The sequence below is a fragment of the Papio anubis genome, chromosome 4 (genome assembly GCF_008728515.1).
Source record: "Papio anubis isolate 15944 chromosome 4, Panubis1.0, whole genome shotgun sequence".
In the NCBI taxonomy this organism is placed as follows: Eukaryota; Metazoa; Chordata; class Mammalia; order Primates; family Cercopithecidae; genus Papio; species Papio anubis.
In genome coordinates, this window is record NC_044979.1 from 105,424,098 (window position 1) to 105,443,802 (window position 19,705).

At 43.6% G+C, this 19,705-nt stretch overlaps 1 long non-coding RNA gene across 1 annotated transcript; it reads right to left on the reverse strand.

The window, feature by feature from the left end:
* Positions 1-12,189: 12,189 nt before the first annotated feature.
* Positions 12,190-19,199, reverse strand: LOC108584825. The gene is made up of 3 exons (XR_001900361.3): positions 16,705-19,199; positions 16,079-16,127; positions 12,190-13,583 (listed from the first exon to the last, which is right to left on the reverse strand). It is a non-coding gene; the product is annotated as an uncharacterized LOC108584825 (long non-coding RNA).
* Positions 19,200-19,705: the final 506 nt, after the last annotated feature.

Genomic DNA, 19,705 nt, shown 5'->3' on the forward strand with positions numbered 1-19,705 from the left:
GCAACCCTGTGAGGTACTATTTTCCCCATTGACAGATAAGGAAACACGTTCAAAGAAGTCAAGCAAGTTGCCCAGATTCACACAGCCAGTAAATGGGTAGGGGACTGGAATTTGAATACAGGTCTGGATTTATAACCCCTATCTGAGTCAAAACTCACTTATTTGCAAGTGACATAGACCCAAAAAAACTCAACTCCTGTAACTGGGGGAGTTACAGCTAGCCCCAGTGACACATCACCATGTTTTGACTCAGCTTCCTTCTGACCTCTCCAGCTGCAGATGGCTCCCTTTGTACGGTGGGACAATGGAGAAGGGGGTATGGGGGTCAAGGGAAACCCCCCCCTTTACAGTCTGAACTTTCCCTGAAAATCACTAACAAGAGGCAGATTGATAGGAGAAAGTGCATACAGAGTTACTTGGTCATAGTTTTACATAACATGGGGGCCTTCAGAATGAAGACTCAAAGATACAGGGGAAATGGTCCATTTTTATGCTTAGGTTCAACAAAGTATGGACAGATGTGGGGAAATATGATTGGACAGAAAGGGTAGATTCAATTCGAATAGAGGGAGCAGGGAAACCCACAAGGCCTGCCTGTCTAGATTCTTCCTGGCCTCTGTGAGCACACATTCCCTCCTTCTGGATGTGGGGCAGGACCCTCTCTGGAAAGGGGCCTTATGACCTACACTCAAACAAGGTAGGTCTGATCATTTCTTTATGGCCAGTTTTACACAGAAAAGCAGGGGAAAGTTAGAGTAATACTTTTAGGTTTTGCACCTGGCTTTGGGGCAAAGGAGTTCTGGTTTCTGTGACCTGCCCTGGGGAAGAGGGATTCTAGTTTCTATGACTATCCTTGAAAAACAATGAAACTAAGAGACAAGAGGGCAGGAGATGGTCAGAGAAAAACTCGCTTCTGAGGCTGCTGCTGAAGCCTTTATTTTGAGGTATTGTTTTCTGAGTCCCAACAGGGACATAGCTCAATCTTACATCAAACCACCTCAATAGCCCAGTGGAAACCGAGAGGCCCAGAAGCCTACTGAATGATTCTGATTGGCCTGGGTCAGGCCAGTGCCCGTCTCAGAACCAATCATGGGGTCCAGGGGGTGGGATAACTGCACTTGGCTGCCTGGTCACGTGCCCACCCCAATGGCTGGAGTAAGGGTGAGTGGAAGTAGTTCTGGTCATCAGCATTGTAGGACCAGGCAATCCAGATTGTTGGCTGATGATAAAGCAACAACAACAGATGTCCTATCCAACAGTCTTGAGACAACTGAAAAATAACACTCATGATAAAAAAAATTGTATTGATCTTCAATGGTTTTTCACTGCCCTTTGGTAGAAGCAGGAAAGATTATCCAGCATATGCCCATGCCTCTGATTTTACAATCACAGTTTTGTAGGATTCCCCACTTAGCACAAGCAAAGGGTAGGGTTAAGGTAAGGTGGGCCTCTCTCAGTTAGCACCGTCAACTGAGACCAGCCACTTATGGAGCTGAGCCCAGCTGCTGAAACTCCTGAGCTAATTTCCTTTGCAGGAAAACTGAAAGAAAAGATTGCTTGATCCCCATAATCTCTCCAAAGTGTGTTGTCACTCAGGTGCCTACCCCTCCTCTCAATGCCCCCTTGCTCTGGGTGTCCCTTTGTGGGGTGTTCAACCCAAATCCTGAATGTGCAGACAGAAGGCAGGTAGCAGTTTGGCACCACTGAAGTCTGCGTTTCCAGGCCAAACTCCGCACTTGCCAATAACTATTTACATTACAGAAGCAAAAGCACAAAGCCCGGGGCCTCTCAGGGTTGCGTGGCTGAAAAAGGGCCTTAATGAGCCCTGAGAATCCTGCTTTCCGAGCTGAACAAGTGGCTCAAGGTCAATATCGTCAGAATTCGGGGAGAAGACCTTGTTTTGACTGAAAGATCAAAGCAAGGGGCATTTTTGATCGGAATTGGCCAGACAAATATTTTAGCCTCCAATTTACTCTGATTATGTAGAACAGGCCTGAGAGGGTCACAGCCATTAGAGAGACAGTCACTCAGCCTGGCCAGGCTAGAGGAACAACAAGCCTTGTAGGAGAGTCCTGAGAGTGGAGAATGTTCCACCGGGCGGCCTGTGGGAAATAACAGAGGCAGGCGAACTCCCAGCCCACTCGCTGAGCTTGCGACATGGATGAGGAGGGGGTGCTGGGACTGGAAGGGGCCTCAGGACCTCTGTCATCCCTTAGCTGTGCTGCAGCTACCTGCCACACAGCCAGTTAACAGCCAGGTTGGAAGGACAATTAGGCCACCCACTCCTACCGGGCCACTTGCACTTCTGCTGCTCCCAGCTGAAAATGCTCACAGTGGAACATAAAACCCACTGCACACTGCAGGCTGTAAGGAGACACTGACAAGAGCCTCAGGGCTGCCCCTGAGAAGCTGGTGGGAAGAGCCAGGAAAGGCCTAGAGAGGCCGATAAGGAAGGATGGTCCTCCAAGAGGCAAATGCACCAGGAGCGAGGCTCCCCTGGACGAGGTGGATGGAGCGTGTCCTTGGAAGATCCCCATGGGCACTGGATCCTGAGGCCATCCTAGGAGGGCTTTGCTGACCTGGCAGACATTGGGTGAACATTTACTCTGCAGCAGGTACCAGGCTTTTACATGAAGTTGTTTACAGAATTCTCATAAACACCCTGCAATGCTGTCTCAATTTTATGATAAGGCACCTGAGCATCAAAGCTGTACAATAACCTGCTCAAGGTAAGCTAGCAAGTAATAGCAGAAGCAGGATCAAAACCCAGACCCGTCTGTCTTCAGCATCTTTGCAGAATCAAGCAGCTACTCTAGCTTTCCTGTATGAACTATACCCGAAGGGTTGGTGCATTTTAGAAGATTCCAGCTAATACATGAAAAAGAAATGACAGATTTAGAATATCAGGATTTCACCACTCTGCAACCCCTAATGAAGAAATAGTTCTAAGCAATAATCATCAATGACTGAAGAAACTATTAGGCATAAAAACTGATGGGAAACCATACATTGGATGGATCAACCCTAATATCACAAAGGAAGAAACAACCAGGCGCTTCCCAATGTAATACAGTGGAGAGGTGTGCACAATTACCAATCATCAAAAAATCAGACCTGGATCTAAACGAGCTGCTAAATCTACTGCCAGCTTATAAGGAAACACAGAGGACAAAAGAACCTCTTAAACTACACCACAGGTTGATAAATGGAAAAATCCAAAGTATGAGCAATTCTTCAGTTCAAAATGACCTGGCTCCTTCCACAAATAAATTGCTAGGAGGGAGAAAAGACAGAAGGAGCCACTTACAGATCAAAAGAAGCTTCAGAAACGTCGACCAAATTAGATGTGTGGACCTTGTTTAGATGCCAATTCAAACAAACCAACTAGATAAAAGCGTTTTTTAGACAATAGGACGGATTTGCATACTGGCTGGATATTCCATGACACCAAATGTATTAGTTTTCCATTGAAATCATAACAAATGGCCATAATTTTAGCAGCTGAAAACAGCACCCACTTGTGTTTGTTTTTTTAGGCGGAGTCTCACTCTGTCGCCCAGGCTGGAATGCAGTGGCACAGTTCACTGCAACCGCCACCTCCGGGGTTCAAACGATTCTCCTGCCTCAGTCTCTTGAGTAGCTGGGATTACAAACACGCGCCACCATGCCTGGCTAATTTTTGTATTTTGAGGAGAGACAGAGTTTCACCATGTTGGTCAGGCTGATCTCGAACTCCTGACCTCAAATGATCTGCCCACCTCGGCCTCCCAAAGTGCTGGGATTATAGGCATGAGCCACCACACCCCGCCACTCATTTGTTATCTCACAGTTCTATAGGTCAGAAGTGCAGGCACAGCATGGCTCAGCAGGGCCTCTGCTTACAGCCTCACAAGGCCACAGTCAAGCCATCAGCAGGGCTGTGTTCCCTTCTGAAAGCTCCAGGGGAGAATCCAGTTTAGAGCCATTCAAGTTGTTGGCTGAATCCGGTCTCTGGTCGGTCTGAGTTGCCCGCTTCCTGGCACCCTTAGCCCTTTGAGGCCTCCTCTGGCTCTGAGATTGGCCCCTCCAACTCAGAGCCAGCAGCAACTCAGCAAACCTTCCCCACACTCAGCATCCCTCCAACTTCCCCTTGTGCTGCACTTCTCTCCTGCCTTCCTCCTCTTCTTCCAATTGGAGACAGCTATCTGCCTTTAGGGGCTCATAGATTGGGCCCACCCAAATAACCCAGAATAATCTCCCTGTCTTCAAGTTCCCAATCTTCATTACATCTGCAGAATCCCTCTTAGAAGGTATTTGCGGTTTTCAGGGTGTATGCTGTGGACATATTTGGGGGGGTGGTTTTAGGAACATTTAGAGATGAAATGATAAATTAACTGAGATTTGCTTAAAATATTTTAACCCAAGATGGGGGTCAGAGAGACTGGGTGAACCATGTTAGCCCTATTTTGATCATTGTTAGCCTGAGTGGCAACTTCATGAAGACACATTATTTATCTCCTCTGCTCTTGAATATGCATAAAATGATTTATAATTTATCAATAAGATGGGAGTGCCTTCCATCACACCAGTGATCCTCAAACTTCAGGAGACACAGAATTACTAGAAAGCATATTAAACATGCAGATTCCTGAGTCCTGTCCTGAGGATCTATCTGGGTTCAGCAGGTTTAGAATGGGATCCTGGGAATTCTGAGTGGCACTGACCAGACCTTAAGAATCACTATACGATTATGGGAAGATTAATAAGAAAGCAATAAATATTAGGCACAAAAAAAATTGGAGAAGTTCAAAGAATAGACAGATTGGATCAATTGGAGAAAACAAGGAAGGCTTCCTGAGAGGGATGATGTCTGAGATAAGGACATCTAAGAATGGAGAGAATTTAATAGCATGAGATGTGAAATTTTCTTTTAAACCCTAGAGGCAAGAAAAGGCAAGGCAGAGCTGAGAAATACCAACTTGTCCAGCTTGGTTGAAGAACAAGATCAGGGAAAGGGAGGTATAAAGTAGTGAAATTGAAGGTGGGGGTCTTGCTTTGCAGAGTCTTGAATGCTGGGGTTTGTGTGTAAGTCAGCAAGCAAAGGAACTATTGATGGAGTCTGCCAAGTGGAATGACATATTTGGTGTTAGGCATTTTAACTCAAATCCCCATTTCAGAATAAACCCCATTTATTAATACCATCTTCCTCTAACGTTGCTCAGAAAGTACTAGAAAGCTTGGACATGGCATGGCTAATAACATGTTTGCCAAAACCAAGACCAGCACTCAGAAAACTATGCACTTCTCTGTGGGGGCCTGCTGTGGAATGGGGGTGGCTGGGCTTCAGTTCATTCCTCTCTCCTTCCTGCTTTTACAAACATACAGCTCAGAGTGATGTGCTCACCTCCAAAGGGCAACAACCAAAGTGGCAAATGTATAACAGATCGTCACGGCTGCTTTAAATCCTAACCAAATAAACTTCTTATTTTTCTAAGTATTGACTAAGCATGGTGTGGTTCAGGCCACTGTTTGGAAAGGTGGACTCGGCTTCACATTTTTCCTTGTATATTTTGACATTTCTGAGAGTGGACAATGGCATTGAGAAGGCTGGATCTGTGTTATTCCTCTGGGAAATGGAGAATGTAAATTATCACTTTCTTCTCTTTTAAAAGCGCCTCCTAAGGGTCCAAGGAGAATCTTAAAGGCCCAGCATGCACAGGAACATGTTTGCCCTTGTGAACTCAGAGTTCAGTGTTAAACAGTTATGTTTGTTACAAGTAAATAAATGCAAGAGGGCAGTGGACACACACATGCATGCAGAGAAATACAAGCACACACACAGTTTTATCCAAATAGAAAGAACCATATGTTTTTAACTGAATTGCATTGCATCTAAGACACTCCTGATTATAAGACATAGCATTAAACTATGATATGGTATTGATTATAAAATGCACCATAATTTCAAGGATATTAAAATGTCAGTTGATGAAATATAGTTTTGTTGTTGTTGTTGTTGTTGTTTTTGAGATGGAGTCTCTCTCTGTCGCCTGGGCTGGAGTGCAGTGGCGCGATCTCAGCTCACTGCAAGCTCTGTCTCCCTGGTTCACGCCATTCTCCTGCCTCAGCCTCCTGAGTAGCTGGGACTACAGGCACTCACCACCATGCCCAGCTAATTTTTTGTATTTTTAGTAGAGACGGGGTTTCACCATGTTAACCAGGATGGTCTCAGTCTCCTGACCTCGTGATCCACCTGCCTCAGCCTCCCAAAGGGCTGGGATTACAGGCATGAGCCACCGCGCCCGGCCGAAAGATAGTATTTTGTTAAAATTATCCTCCAGAACAGAGCTCAAATGAAACCTTCCGTAAGTGCTATTATTAGGCATCAGCATTCAAAGGAACGTGGAAGTTATCACCATTACCACAGCAAGGCACCTACCTCAAGTCACCCAGCAAGAACTGAAATAAAGAGCACTGCATGTGGAATTAGGAAGCCTTGGTTCAGATACCAGCCCTGCCTCTGCCTACTGTGCAAACTTAAGCCAGGCTTGCAAACTCCCTGGGTTTCAATTTCCTCATCTGTTACATGGGAATAATGATATTTACCAAACAAGACTGTTGTAAGAATAAAATCACAAACTCACACAAATTTTCCTGGCCCCAAATCTGTCGTATACCAAGTGATTACTAAATGCAGAATCCAAATCCAAGTGCTCATGCCACACATAATTAATGTCATGCACTGTGGAGGATGCATAATGCAGTGAACAATCAGCAAGGTAAGTCTTTACTGAGATCTTACCATGAGAACTTGCCCTTAGTTTCCCATTATGTAACATGATGGTTCTCAAACTTGAGTGTGGATCACGATCACCCAGAGGGTGGTTGTTAAATCACAGATTACCAGGCCCACTTCCAGAACTTCTGGCTCAATACATCTGAAGTGGGACCCGAGAATTTGCATTTCTAACCTCCCAGGTGATTCTGATGCTGCTGTTTCAGGTACCACACTTACGAGAACCACTGATGTCAAGTGTAGTCTCTGCCCCAAGGAGCTCTTAGTCTGATTGAGGAAATAAGGAAAAACTCACAAGACATTCTAGCAAACAGCAAAGCCCCCTCTCTCATTATGAGTTGATGGGTGGGACCCAGATGATGGCTGCAGGAGGGATCCAGAGGAGAGAGTGAGAATAGTGAAGACTGGAGTGACTATACCTCTGATAAGATTGGACAGGATCTTGAAGACTGGGCAGATTTTGTCCAGGAGGCAGCAGGGTGAATCCCGACATTGTTAGGATTCTGACTGGCTGGTGTCCATTGTGATTGGTCAGAGCCATGCCCATTAGGTAGTTTAGTTTGCTCCTTGATGGACAGATGTGGCAAGGGAGTCCAGGTAAAGGAGAAACACAGAGGAGGGGATGAGGGTTCTGGTTGGCAGGAAAGGGCAGAAGGCAACACCAGGGAGAGGTAAAAGCAGCTGGGAGGGATGTTAGGAGGTGATGTGGTTAGGACTAAGGTCCACAAAAACAGTCTGGAGAGAGCGGTGCAGGTAGGTGGCATGCACATTCCAGGCACAAGGGATGAACTCCTTGAGTAGGTCCCGGCAGTAACACCAGAGAAGTAGAGACAGACAAAAGCAAGATCTAAAGAGCAGAAATCAACAGAGCTTACTGCATGGTTGGGAATGGGTTAAAATGAGGGGATCCTGGGCCAGGCTCGGTAGCTCACGCCTGTAATCCCAGCACTTTGGGAGGCTGAGGCGGGCACATCACGAGGTCAGGAGATCGAAACCATCCTGGCTAACACGGTGAAACCCTGTCTCCACTAAAAATATAAAAAAATTAGCCGGGCGTGATGGCGGGCGCCTGTAGTCCCAGCTACTGGGGAGACTGAGGCAGGAGAATGGCGTGAACCCGGGAGGCGGATCTTGCAGTGAGCCGAGATCGTGTCACTGCACTCCAGCCTGGGCGACAGAATGAGACTCTGTCTCAAAATAAATAACTAAATAAATAAAAATGAGGGGATTTTTAAAGATGAGACTGAATGACTTCAAAATGGTAGTGACTTTGGAGAAAAAAAATAATGACATTGTGAGAAAGAAGAGGTTTGTGAGGCATGAGGATGGACGCACGTGGTTTGAGATCATGTGTTTGGGTGCTGACTACCGAGTGTGATCATCTATTGGATCTCCTGAGATGTGCTGTCAAGCTCAGAGAAAGGACGGGGTTCAAGGACATAGGAAGTTGTCAGTCTAGAGGTGTGAGCTGAAGCCAAGGAGGTATAAGGGAAACAAGGGAGGGACAATCAGGAGAAAACTTGACTGAATGCTGACAAATACCCAAAGTTAGGCAAGAGAAACAGGCAAAACCTCTTCTGATGAGCTCAACTACATGTATGAACTGCCTGATGCATGTCAGACCTGGAGTGCGATGCGACAGGGAAGCTGATGTGGTCCCATCCTTGACGGTACAGTTGCAAAGCAGTGGATAGACGGCATTCGTAATGTGAAAGATCTTAGATCACAAAAGTGGGCCTCCTAATTAGTGTGTATGTGGTGATGGAGATGGGGGGAGGTATTCATGGATGGCTTCCTGGAGGTGGTGATGTCTACACTGAGAATTGAAAGATGAGCAGAAGTGAGTTGATGAAGAACAATGAGAGGGCTTGTATTTTATTCAGAGATAAATGATTTTCAAAGGAAATAGAAACAATTAGGTTGACTTTTAAATGATAGCATTTATTTTTGTTACTGTCTTTCACGTTTTTTTTTTTTCTAAAATAGAAAAGCTTAAAAAAAAAACCAGGAGAATGTGGTAGTAGCGGCCAAGAGAGAGTGAAGCTTTATAAATCGGCAGGTCCCTGTGCTGCTGAGCCTAAATGCACCCCTACACATCTTCTCCATTCATCTGAGAAAGTAAGTGCACTGGGCAATGAAGGAGTCAATGGTAACTTATGGCAAAAACCATCATTAAGGATATAAGTGGCCATTACATAATGATGAAGAGAACGGTCGTGCCAGCAAGATATAACAATCCTGAACTGTATCATCATAATAATGTAGTCTTGGCTCATACAAAGCAAAAATTGAGAGAATTGCAGAAAGAAAATATCAAAATCCACTATCAGAGCAAAAGATTTTAACACAGTTATTGAAGAAATATATAGAACACATAAACAAAAAATCAGCAAGTACACAGAAGATTTGGACGTCCCAGTGAACAAGCTAGATATGTACAAACCGTGTCAACAATCACAGAATATATTTTCAGATATGCATAAAACATACATATCATGTGTCACATCATGTACCAGGCTGCAAGGCAAGTCTGTCAAGGAATTTACAGTCTAGTAGACAGATAAGTGACCCGTGGTCCACTTGACTTTGTGATCTGTTTCCTGATGAAATTTCAGGAACAAGAAACTAAAATCAATGAAATTGATTCACTCACTAGTGCGGTGTCCTAGAATGGCCTCCCTGGCCAAACACTGGCCAGCCCTGCCTCCTCTTCTGGGCCACCTCCAGCCAGGGCTGGATAGCTGTCCCGGGGCTGGGTTCTGAACAGAGGCTGCCTCTGAGGAGGCGCTTGTGGGACTGCAAATGCTGGGCCCATGGAATAAAATAGACTGAAGGAACAAAACAGCCACGACCGGATGGAAAAGAATAAAAGCCCCCTCTCCTCATCTCGGACAGAAGGACGGTGAAAGAACATGCAAGCACAGTTGTGGATGTTGTGATTGCTGATTTAATGTTTTTTATTTTTTTAATGGGGCCTAAATTGTTTCTCTTCCCTGACCTGACCTGTACAATAAGTTTGCTGACCACAGGTCTAAAGAGAAAATGTTCTCAAACTTTAAAATCACTTTCATGTGGTCCTTCTAGTAACGTCCTGCAGGTGGAACACAGAAGGGAGGCATCTGGGCTGGGGCCTTCCTCAGCAGCAGAGCTGTTTGTTTTCCTTCCCCTGATGAAGTTGACCTTGTCTTCATCACTTCCCATTCTGCACAGTTGTTTAACTATTGCTCTTGTTACCATCAACATTTTCTCCTCTTAGACAAGATGCTCAAAATAAATGAGTTTTTGGTACAATGACAAGAATCCAATATCTGTGGACATTTCTTCTCCTTGGGAACTTGCTGGTGACGTGTGTCTGGATGTGTCACTCACCAGCATCATCGTGATCTGGCAGCATGGCCCTTGCTGCCGTGGCAGCAGAACAGAATAAGGCCCTGTCAGCCTGGGGGTCCCCAAATCCCATCCAGTAACCTGTTGCATAATCCTGATGAAAATACATTTCACCAGATTCTGCATCAACACGGGTGATGTTGGCTGGCGTTTGGCTTTTCTTTGCAAACCAGACCTAAGAATGGGCCATGGAGTTCCCCTTGATGCATCCACACCAACCCATGAGATGTGCTAATTCTCCATGACAGAGATACTGACTGGTGGGGATTGAGGAGCCAGTGGTTGGATGCATGGCAAGGAGTGACACACACAGTAACCCAGCCCCCAACATTTGCAATCCAAGAGTGCCTTCTGTCTAAGAGGTTGTACCTCTAGGGCCTTTAGGAAAGTCTTGGGATGTCAGCACTCTCGTGAATGACTCATGGTGTGCTCTGGCCAGCTGAAACGTTAAAGATGATTTAGAGCTAGTGGGATGCATTTGTGGTCAGAGGGACCTCTTTAAGAGTCCAATTGCCAGCTTTTCTGGGGCTTCAAAACCTAGGAAGCTTGGACCAAGGCCAGGCCCTTGAAAAACTGTGGATTTGATTTTTTCTCCCCTCTCCCCACCCCTTCCACTGTTCCCCTTCTTCTTCCAGGTCTCCCTGTCCTTGGGCCTCCACGGTTCATCCCCATATGTTGTCCTCATAGCTCCCCCAAGGGTAACTTAACAATATGGTAGACAACATTCATGGAGTACCATTAACTGAACATGGTGCCAGGAGTCTCGCATACACACAAAATTTCTACATTTTTTATTTAGAAATTCTGCATTTTTAAAGATGAGGAAATTAGGTGACTTATCCCTAAACCACAGCAGTGGTGAGAGTAATGACATTGACATCCAGGTTGGGCTGATCACACCCTCCCCATCCATGTTGCACTGTGCATGCATCATCCTCCTTCTTGGCTTTTTCCTCCTCACCTATAAATGGAACTTCCTTGCCAGCTATAAATGAATCCACCCAAAGCAGTGGTTCTCAAAGCGTGGGCCTAGATCAACATCAGCGTTACCTAATAATCATACACATTATTAGACCCCATCCAAGGGTTCTACTGAATCAGAAATCAGGGGTACAGCCCAGCAATTTGCATTTTATCAAAACCTTGCAGAAGAGCTTGACATGTACTAAAGTTTGAGAACCACTGGGCTAAAATGTTCATACCACCATGTAGCTGAGATTACCAAACTATGAAGCAGTTCTCTCTGGTTTGTATGAGAAAATACCTAAGGCCCTAAAAGATTATAATTGTCTGGCTCTTCTGGCCATGTTTACAACGATTTTCCTTGGAATCTTGTCTTGCAGATCATACCCACCCTCCCCTCATCAAGTTCAGCAGCACAAACTCAGGCAATGACATGGGCCTCTTCTAGTCGACTGACATGATCTGCCATTCTCAGCCACTGCCTAGAGTATTTTGTCACATCCATCTAGTGATTGATGTGATTTCATTTGTATTGACTTTCTCAGTGGTAAATTATTAAAAATACAGGGAAAAAAAGCATCTCCAAGAAAAAGCTTGGATAGAGGCAGACAAAGTGAAATGGGAAGAGGGTGGGAGGGGGAGGAACGAAGAAACTGGCTTTTTTAGGCAAATTGCAGGATGAGTTTTTATTTTACTGTGGTAAAATATATGTAACATATATAACATTTTAACTGTTTTAAGGTACAGTTCAGTGGCATTAAATACATTCATGATATTGTGTAACTATCACCACCATCCATCTCTAGAACTTTTTTAGCTTGCGGAATTGAAACTGTACCCATTAAACAATAATTTCCCATTCCCCTTTTTCCAGCCCCTGGTAACTGCATTCTACCTTCTGTTTCTCTGAGTTTGACTACCTTAGATACCTAATATGGGTGGAATCAGGCAGTATTTGTCTTTCGTGACTGGCTGATTTCACTTAGCATAATGTCCTCAAGGTGCATCCATGTTGTAGTATGCGTCAGAATTTCCTTCCTTTTTATGACTATGTAATATTCTATTATACATGACATATTTCATTTATCCACTCATCCATCAATGGACATTTGGGTTGTTCCCACCTTTTGGCTACTGTGAGTAGCGCTGCTATAATGTGGATGTACAAATATTTGTTCAAGTCCCTGCTTTTAATTTTTTGTGGATTTAAATATACCCAGAAGTGGAATTGCTAGATCATATGGTAATTCTCTAACTTTTTGAGGAACCATAGCTGCTGCTACACCATTTTACATTCCCACCAGTAATGCACCTGTATTAGGGCTCTGATTAATATAGAGAAAGTATGTGTGTGTGTGCGTGTGTGTGTGTGTGTCTGCATGTGTATAGAGACAATATACATATAAAGAGAATATATATATACACACACACACATTATCTTTCTGTATTCATACATATGTAGATACATACATACATACATACATACAGAGAAAGAGATTTATTATAGGGAATTGGCTTACATGGTTATGGATGCTGAAAAGTCCCAAGATTTATAGTCAGCAAGTTGGAAACCCAGGAAAGGCAATGTGCCATATTTTGTAAGTTCCAGTCCAAAAGCCAGCAGGACATATAACAAAGCCATTATATAATAAATATAATAATAGAAGTCATTATTCAGACACACCCAGAATAATGTTTGCCCAAACATCTGGGGACCTCATGGCCAAGGCATGTTGACACAGAAAATTAACCATCACACTTGTAATTTTCTATTGCTTTCTTTTTTAATAGCCATCTAATGGATGTGATGTTGAATAGTTTTTAAAGTTGCTCCTCTCCACTTTTCAGGACCTAGAAGAAAAACATATTTGCTAGTGCCCCATTTTGTTTGTAAGTTCCAGTCCAAAAGCCAGCAGGATTAAGACAGAGGAAGAGTTGATGTTTCAATTCAAGTCCAAGGGCAAGAAAAGATCAATGCCCCAGCTCCAGGCCATCCGGCAGGAGGAGTTCTCACTTATCAGCCTTTTGGTTCTCTTCAGATCTTCAGTTCATGGGATGAGATCCAGCCACATTATGAAGGGCAATCTGCTTTATTCACTCTACTGATCCAAATGTTAATCACATCCAGAAACACCTCAGACACACCCAGAATCATGTTTGCGTCTGGAGACCTCCTGGCCCGGGTAAGTTGACACAGAAAATTAACCATCGCACTTGTAATTTTCTGTTGCTTTATTTTTTTAAAATAATAGCCATCTAATGGGTGTAATGTTGAATGGGTTTTCAAAGATGTTTCTCTCCACTTTTCATGACCTAAAAGAAAAAACTGCTAGTGCCGCATTTTGTTTCTTAGCATTTTAGACCTGAGAGTGCTTAAGAGATTGTCTAGCCTAGTAGTATTCAAAGCGTTTTAGCAGCAGAACTCCTTTTTCCCCCCAAATTCAGTCTTAGTTGGAATCTAAAATACAAAAGAAAAGTAGAGGTGCTCTGGTTAATCCAAAGGTGGGGACACAGCCCCACCCCTTAGCCTCCTTCTCCACCCCAAACCCTGCAGAACTCAAGACCCTTCCTCACTGCCTGGGGCTCTGCAGAACTCAGCTTCAAAACCACTGATCCAGGTGCAGGTGACAACACTGAGGTCCATGTCTATGCCTCACTGGACTATGCTCTGTGAGAACGGGACAGTGTCTGTCTCGTTTACTTCTATAACGTCAGCAGCAAGCACAGTGCTTGTTACACGTAAGTGCTTCATGTATCTGTGTATTAAATGCCTGGCTGAATGGATAAGAGCACGGATTGTCTAAAATCTAATGCCAAAGTTAATGCAAAATCCCATGTTTGCTGCCTCTCATTTAGGGATCTCTCTATACAAGAGGTTCTCAAACTTGGGTGTGAATCAGAATCATATGGAGGGCTTGTTAAAACACAAATTGCTAGACCCCATCCCTAGAGTTTCTGTTTCAGTTAAGTCTAGGGTAGGGCCCCCAAATGATGCTAATTATGCTGGTCCAGGAAGGATATTTTGAGAACCACTGGCCTAGAAGAAACATCTAGTGACCAGAACTACAATGACAACTCCAGCCGGCTTTATTTTTATCTCAAAATTCAATGTGGCCTCCTCAAACTATAATTAGATGCTGCAAATAATTATCATCTTTGCAATAAAGTCAATGGCACTTTGAGAACCACTACTCTATATCAAACTAACTCAAATTTTATATTTTAATTTACCCACAGAAGTCCAGACAGACTTGCAGAGTTGGTCTTAAATTTGACAATCTTCCCCTACTCTCATTTGCAATTAGCAAACCAGTTGAATTAATTCATCTTTCAGTGAACACCAGTATGCATCCCTGTGCAGACGTAAGGATGTGAAGACCACAGGAACCAGTTCCTTCCCTTAAGAAACCTGATTTCTACCTTATCCAGATGCTTCTGGAATAAAGCCCCGTCAGGAAAGGTGCACCCTGGTTGATATGAGCAAAGACTACAGAAGGGGAAGGGCCCAGTTACCCTCTTGCATCCAGCTGGGTAGATTAGTACACAAGATGAGCTCTTTCCCAAGGTGAGTGGCCATGAAGGGGTGGTGGTCAGTACAAGATGGAGTCCAAAGGCTAAAATCTCAGCAGCAGTGTGATAGTCACTCGGAAACTGTAGATTCCATTCACTGGGGAATCACTAACCACTGACATGTGGAAATAAGGGATAAATGCCAAGGATCTATTTCAATGTAGGTTTTCATTTCAGGATCATGGAGAAGGACATATCTGGGCTTATTCATGTGGATGCATTTGGAGTCAGGGGTGGCAATCTGTACAGCAGAACACAGATGAGAGAAGCCAGGAGGCGTGAGTGCAGGAATGTGGGGGTAGGCATGGTGAGACAGAAGAAATCAGGGAACACTGAGAAGAGGTAGCAGCTACCTGTGTGTGGCCTTACATGATTCCATCCTCCTGTGTCTTCAAGAGAAAGCAGGAATCTAAATTTTTGTGTGAAATCTCCAAATTTCCTACTGAAAACTCAACTTTTTTTAACCTCTGCGGGCTAAATGGAATATTCAAAGGGCTGAACAGCACCCCGAGGTCACCAATATATAAGCTTCATTCTCAGTGAAAGGCACAGTCAAAGCAAATATTTAATAATTCCCGCAAAAGAACACCCATGCAAATGAAGACAACGAATATGAGAAGGATCCCAGAGGTGAGGTTCATGATGGTTTGGGGAAGAAAAATATTCAGGAAAAAGAGGGGCTATTTGTCTGAGAACTGAACAAATTATCTGCATGGCCTGTCCACATTAATCAAATTTGCCAGATAATCGCTAGCCCTACTCCACAGAGCCTGTTGAGCATTCACTTTCACAGCTGTATCCTAAATTTAGCTCTGACTTCTGATAACTGAGACACTACTTTGGGTTTATTCTCTGACCTGCTTCTGGCGAGCATCCAAGGCTCTGACACCCTCAGGGGTTGTGAAAAGAGACCACCTGAGTTCTGTCACCCCAGGACTGGCTTCCATACCTAATGCTTCAGAGCCCCGCAGAGAATGTGAGTGGACTCACTTGCCTGTGGCTAGTGGAGATGCCAAGAACTGGCTCATCCAACTATACAGATGGTTTGGAGCACTGATGGTGTATTTAGTCCATACTGTTAGTTCTAATTAATCCTCCATAAGAAATTCTTATTTTATGGAAGAGGTGATCAGAACTCAAAAATGTTCAACACTTTGGCCAAGGCTACACAGCCAGGAAGCGGTGCTGCTGGGATTTTCCCTGGGTGTCCCACTTTTCTTCCCTACATCTCTACAGGCTGCTGAAGTGAAATAAATCTGAATTACCTCCTTACTAAAATCCTCTCAATAATTCTCTAGTAGGATGTATTGAAAACACAGCAAGATACAAAGTAAGAGCCTTACAGGCTGACAGGTTTAAATCTTGCAAACTTAAGCAACTTACCCTATCACTTTGTTCCTCAGTCTTCTCACTCGTGAAGTGGAGACTGTATCTATACAGAAGATGACATAAAGAATATATTAGTGACATATAAAAGAATCTAGCCCTGTGTCTGGCACAGATAAGGCACCCAACAAATTGGATTTTCTTTTTCCCAAATTTTGGGTGGATTGGGCAATTTCCACAAAAATTGTGTTGGGCAAGCCGCACACATGCACCCCTTGTGATCCCTGGCCACTCGGCAGAGTTGCCAAAGGTAAGCAGCCTCTGCCGCACCCTTCTTTCACCCCAGGAAAGGACAGAAGCCCCAACTTCTTGTCCTCACCCTCAGAAATCTTGTAGACATCACCTCCAGTTTTATTCCACAGAATACCATTTGATTTGGTATGAGCAGGTCCTGAGTTCATAAAATTCCGAGTTAAGCAAAGTTAACCAGATTTCTTCCTACAGAATTCCTCAGAGCTTTTAAATGTTTTGTGATGCTCCAAAGAGAGCATAGAGTCTACAGCTTTACCTAGAGTTACTTCAGCTCGGTGCATCTCCATTGAGGCTAGACCATGCCACCCATCAGGACATCCCACCAAGTGGACCTTTCCGGCTTCCCCTTATTTAAATGTCCCATGGCTTACCCTTCTGCATAAACAGCATCCACTAACACTTAGGCCAGTGAGGTTTAGAGCTACATTTCACAGGCCCTGGCTCAAACTCCAGTAGAACTACCACTGGAGCTGAAAGACTTGGCAGTTGCTTCCGGAGAGATGGAGATAATAGGGAGGTAGAGCCATCTACAGGACATATGTGGCACTGCACAACAAGCGCTGCGAGGAGCGGGTGAGCAAAGGAACTGAAAGATGCATCAGAGCACCTAGTAAAAATCGCTCTGCGCTGCCTTTATTTAACGTAGAGATTTAGCAACGAGCGCAGGGTTTTCATGAGCAGACCTTCTATTTTTGTTTGGTGGGGGCGGGTGGAGAGAAATTATCTTGACCATAATTTATAACAACATGTGTGAGGGAGAGAGGGGATTTAAAGTAGGTGTTTCCTCTGCAGGATTGAATGGGCATTCAGCAATACACAAAAGTGTGCCTATTTTCAGTGTCTGCATATCAGCAACAGTTTTTTTAGCTGCAGGGTTTTTTCTACGAGGAAAACTAGAGGTGCTCAATGGTTTCCAGGACATTCTACACAAAAAGTTTGGAAGCTCTTTGTTAGAGCAACTAAAACCTCACAATGGTTTCCTAGATATGTATTTTGTGTAGTATTTGGAACAATAGGTCTTTCTCTTAAAAAGTTAGGGCAATAGCATTTATGTCATAAGAACTCTGTCTGTTGGACCACATTTTGTGACAAAAAGCAAAATGAGAAGCATGTTAATGTGCTTAGTAACAAATGTGCACAGATGTGTTCATGTTGATGAGAAGTCTCTCACAGAGCTCTCAGGGGTGAGGGAGAAGAGCAATGTGCTGGGGCAGATCCCTCCTGGCTCCTCTTGTTGCAAGGAATGAGGAACCTGCCTTCTACCCAATATCCAGCAGTATTCACCAGAGGCCTGGTACACACCAGACATTATGATACATGCCAGGGATAACATGGTGAGGATGACAGACCTGTCCCCTGCTCCCAGCAACCCACAAGAGTGAGAGCAGCATTTCTAAGTATGAAAAATCTCAAAGATCATCTTATGAGGAATTCTGATTAACAGGTTGTCTTAGTCCATTTTCTGTTGCTTATAACTGAATGCCTGAAACTGGGGAATGTATAAGGAAAAGAAATGTATTTCTTACAGTTATGGAAGCTGAGAATTCTCAGATTGAGGGGACTCATCTGGTGAGTCTTCTTGCTGATGGGGACTCTCTGAAGAATCCCCGTATGGTGCCAGCTACTACATGGTGGGGGGCTGAGCATGCTAATGTGTGCTAACTCAGATCTCTCTTCCTCTCGTTATAAAACCACTAGTTCTCCTCCCATGATAACTCATTAATCCATTAACCCATTAATTCATTAACCCATGAATGGATTAATCCACTCATGGCCCAATTGCCTCTCAAATGCCCCACCTCTCAATACTGCCCCACTGGAGACTGAGCTTCAACATGAGTTTTGGAGGGGAGAGACATTCCACCTGTAACAGAGTGAATTTTCCAACACGAAGCAAAGGGGCCTGTTGCCTTCTGTTATGAGGGATAGTTATGCCCAAAGTAGTTACCATTTGTCTTTTCCAACAACTCAGCAGAAGGTGGGATCAATGCCTTCTGAACACTTCCCATCTGAGAATATTTGTAGAGAAACTTAGTCTATTTCTATAAGAACATTTTCTCTAAGCCATTTGTCCATTTAAGATAAACTTCAATTATCTTGATGATTGATAGTTTATAATTAAATAAGTTAATAAAGGTTATAGTATTATCTGGAAATCCAAATATGAAGAAACTCAAAATGGTGCTTATCATTTGGAAGGCTCTTAACCCGTTCTATGCCTTGTTTTGTTTTCTTTCTTCTTTTACATCTATTTTGTGTTCCCACTATGACATATTTTATTTTTCTGTTTAAGTTATCTTAAATCCTTTACAGAATAAGTAAATAGAACATATGTTTTAATATTAAAACCTATTGTTAAAAGAGGGGTTTACTTGTATTATTTTAACTTGGATCATCTAGCTGAAGAATCTACAGAAAAAACCTCAAATTCCAGCATTCTCCTGTGGCCAGATCAACGGTAACACAGATAGAGCCAAATAAAAGCTGGAAAGAACATTCAAATCCCAAAACCTCAAAGCAGCACTTATTCCTGTAGTTGTGGAAAAGCAACATGGCTCTTAATGTCAAAAGCCATAAAACTCACAAGATGACTTTGGCTCTAAAACAAGACAATTACAGAGGACAAGACACTTTCTGGAGAAAAACGTTCAAGTCTAAATATCTTTTACTATTCATAAATGGAAGTCAGAAGAGTGGTTACCTTGGGGCTGGAGTGACAGATTGGAAAGGTGCATGAGAAAAACTTCTGGAATGCTCAGCTGTCGTGTATCTCCATCTGAGTGGTAGTTGCACAAATGATGGCTTAGTTTAAAATCCATTGCTTAAGACTGGCACAACTGACATATTTTTACTATGTTATATCTTGATTACATTTATAATAATTAAATTTACTGTGTTACACTTTAATTCAATTACATGTGCTTTAGTATGTTATACCTTAATATGTATTAAGTTAATACATATTTATGTAGGATTTTAATTTCAGGAATCTTATTGAATCATAAGATAACCCAAAGAGAATTTTTAAAGGGATTAAATTTCATTCAGTATATTCTACCTATACTCTATTTGCCAAAATAGGAAAATGAATACATGTTTTTTGAAAGTGTCCATTGAGACTAAGGATTAAAACCAAAGCGTGTCCTGCTTGGAAAGAATCAGCACATCTTGACCCAAGTGAGGATCCCTCACAGACAGCCTAAGACTCTGCTCCTAGACGAGCCCCTTGGGCTGGACACTGAGCCGCAGAGAGTTGGGCTATTGGGGGATCTTTTCAGGAAGGAGTGGGAGCAGCTGGAGCCACAGGAGCAGCAGGTGCCCTGACAGCCCTACATCAGAGCTTTGTGTTTAGAAACTCCAGGAAGTCCTTGC